Genomic DNA, 3,962 nt, shown 5'->3' with positions numbered 1-3,962 from the left:
CGTATTACATAATAGGGGGGGCTGAATAAAAACATGCATTTTGATCAAACTGATGTTTCACGGTAAAGTGAAATGAGCCTGGTTTCATGGCTCTTACTCATATCCTAAACGAATGTACTGATGAAGGTTTTCCTCCACAGCCTACAGTTGCAGCAGATGTGACTGCCTCAGTCTTGCCACAGTGCAGAGGTTTAGTACATCGCACTGAGGCTGGGTGGGCACACTGTATGGAGAGATTTGGATCGAGAGCAGGAGTGGGATCGATGCCGATTTCTTCGGGGGAACGTATGGCTGCATTTCGAGATACAGCGTCGAGGAAGGATGGACTTAACAGTTCAACATCTCCAGACACAGTGACATCACATAGAGTAAATGACCTAGATCGGGTGAAACAGCAGGAGAAAGAGCACATATCTATCAGAGACCACCAAGACAACTTTCCTCATGATGAAAATGAGCATTTTTATTATTTTAATGGGATACTGAAAAAAGTTCGAAATAATTTTTATCCTAAGGAGACACATATTTAATCCTCTTAGCAGTGTCTATGTCCACAAGAGAGAAAGTAGACTAGATAGCAAGAAAAGGAGTAATGATAACAGTGAATAAATAGATTACAGTGAAGAAAAAAACAAAACATTAATGAGGCTTCTCATGAAAATCTTCTGTTATATCCACCGTCTTACTTAAATAAGGTCAGTCATTTTTACTTCAAACCATTAGGCACTATCAAAGCCATGCTGACAGATACAAAAGTTACAAAATTAACTACAGAGAAAGAATGAAAGATCCAGACAGAATCTGTTTAGCATTGCTTAACATGAAGAGAAGCCTAGATCACCCTTTCAGACGATTTTATATTAAAAAAAAAATTTCAAAGACTACAGTCTGTTTTCAAAGCACTGGCCATGCTGTGTAGTTTTAAAGCATATTTCTCTGACTTCAGGCTGGTGAAATCTACAAGGCCTCAGATCTCATCCTCCCTGCCCAGCACAGAACCTGAAAAGCAGACACTAAATACGCTCTGTCAGGGATGAGACTGTTTCATACTGTTAATGGAGGAGGCACCGATACAAAACACTGATGCAGGCAGAATGAGGTGTTTTTATATATATTTATAGTGCCGTTTTAGATAAAGCTAGGGAGGCAATAGCGCCACCTGTAGGGCAGTAACTGAAATGCACTTAATTTAATTTTTTATTTTATTTTTGCAGCCATGTCTTCCTCTGAGTTGAGTCTATAAGTTATATGTCATATGTTAAAACATGCATATCATCATGAGATCACAACAAACAGAGACAGAAATCACAAACGAATTAATTAATGGGTAAGCAAACAGGGAACATAGAAAACATCTTTGCTCAAGTTTCTGTATTATGTGTAATAGAGGGATGTGCAGAAGGGGGTGCAGCAAGACACTGTCCCATTGCGCTCATTGGCCAAGACACATACTGGTTCATATGCGGCTCATTACGAATTCTAAAGCTCTTACTCACCATTGCTCCCTGTACGATCGGTTAGGTTGGCCTGCATTGTCCACCTGTAGACTTAATCACTGGTATGTCTTTATCTATAAGGCAATTCTTAGTTTGCTTCCATCTTACTTATGCACTTATATTATGCACATATCCTCCAGAAAAGTGCTGGAAGTTACTGTCTACGTTCCCAGGACTTGTTCTTGCTATCGGTCCCCAAAGCCCGCACTGAACTGGGGAAAAGGGCTTTTACGTCTGCTGCTCCCTCGGCTTGGAATTTGCTACAAAATGATTTAAAGCTCTGGGAGCTGGTTTCACTGGGTGCTTTTAAAGCTGTGTTGAAGGAACTGGAGGCAGGCACATCAGGTTGTCGATGTTTTAATTAGCTAGTCTATTTCCCCCTGTGTGCTCCTGGACTCAGTGTTGACTTGCCTATTTTTAGTTGTTATTGTTGCCTCAGAGTGTGACTTCTTATATTCACTCTTGTGATTTGTAACTTTTATTGTCTGTAATTGTTACATGTTGTCTGTCTGTAACGTGTTAGATTTTTAATCTCAATGAGGCTTTTCCTGGTTAAATAAAGGTTAAGTAAAATTCAGGGCAACTGTGTTACTTGTACAGTCACTTCAACTACATCTCTGTTAGTGTATTAATATCAATATTGTAAGTGAATGTATATCATATTTTATGCATAATGTAATTCATAATGGCCTAATAAGACCAAGAGCACCCTTGTACACAGTGTTACCGACCCCTGACATAACAGCAGGTGCACCATGGCTGGCACTGAATAAATTTCCTATTGCAAATCACTTGGCTCCTGAAAAAAAGCAACATTGCAACGCCAAGCTCAAATAGAACTAGCATTACTACTAGTACTGTAAAGAAAGACAAGAAAGCATATTCTTATAGGAAGAAACACAAGTGTGACTGCACCCAAGACATTATAGTAGTATAGAAGGAATGCAACACACTTGACAACCCGGAGGTTCTGTTGTAATTCTATCCAAACACATTAACAGTGTTGTGTTGGCATTCATTTAAACCCTCTAAATATGCAGCTCTTTGAACCATGTCAGTTATATTGGTTCAAGGATTACACAACTGAGTGAATTCCTCATCAAAATCAACCATCTGTTTCTAGTCAGTAGGAATAATTACATCGCTTAATTGATGCAAATGTGTTCTGTCTGGGACAATACCAGACGTGTGGGGTGTTTACATTCGGGTTTGTTTTTTTCAGATGTGGCAAACGGATAGATGGGCTGAAGACCAGGATGTTCTGGGCTGCCTTTTTGCTCTTTTGTTGCTACATGCTTATACTTGCTGATACTTTGTAATTTAATATTTCAACAGAAAGAATATGGTTTACTTCCCATTGTTGAAAGTCGTTTCGTACAATGAGATATTTCCTTTAGTGCCAATTTCAATTAAAACTGCCTCAATGTCATATAGTGTATAGTATAAATATCTGGTTAAATGTTATTTATTTCAACTAATGCCACAGTATTCAAGGTCAAAAAGTTGACCACCACCTCACCTCTTTATTACTATATTTGTAGTGTTCAAAGACATATTACCTTTTTTTTTCAAAAACATGATCTGATCCATCAGTGTATTATAAAAATCAATGATGGAGTGTAATAATTTTCCATACAAGAGATGACACACAGGCACTCTCTTGTCTGTGATTACCTGTTGTGTTCTTCTCATTTCTCTTACGGCTTGTTTGCAGAGATGATGTCATTGTTGAACTCAAGCGCTCTCGTCCTCTGCAGAGTTTAGCATGTGGGAGACGAGTATTTCATGGAACCACATTCCCCTTTAGCATCCAGTGGAATGACGGAGGACTCCATACAGGACAAGTGACTCATTAGTGATATGGTGGTAAATAAAATGGTGGGTGAACTGTAAACTCCAGTTGTTGGTTACAAGGCAAACAACCAAGATTAGAAATAAAACCAGCAGATTTCAATATAGCACCGATTTCTTTGAAAACTCTATCCCTGTTGCTAATCATTAACACCCATCTTACTTGACTATTAATGAGCCATGACTTTTGCTAAACTGAGTTTATGCACCACTACATCCCCTTTCATAATCATTAACATCAACCCACGTTAAACAGGACTTTTAAAGTGTAACATTCCTTTAATTGCTTAAGTTATTCATTTGGATTCATGTGGTTCTTGTCTGTAGAAAAGTAAATATTACATTTATAATGCCCCATAGCTCTCTGGCCATAAATTATTCTCTTGACTCCAAGATTGTGAAGTCTGAGGACTTAGACTGTTGCATTCCACTAGTAGTTCCACTTGTCAGAGGATATTTAACGATGACACTGGCTCTCTGGCTTGGAAACGGTTTAAATCAAATGATGTCATATAAATGGTTGACCTGCATGTCTCTGGTGTTTTAGAAGTGATTTATGCTCTAGTATAAACAAATATGCAAAACATCAGTTTTGTATATAATTCAAAGATGCAA

This window comes from Centroberyx gerrardi, chromosome 2, assembly GCF_048128805.1.
Source record: "Centroberyx gerrardi isolate f3 chromosome 2, fCenGer3.hap1.cur.20231027, whole genome shotgun sequence".
Classification (NCBI taxonomy): domain Eukaryota; kingdom Metazoa; phylum Chordata; class Actinopteri; order Beryciformes; family Berycidae; genus Centroberyx; species Centroberyx gerrardi.
This window is presented reverse-complemented; position numbering follows the sequence as displayed.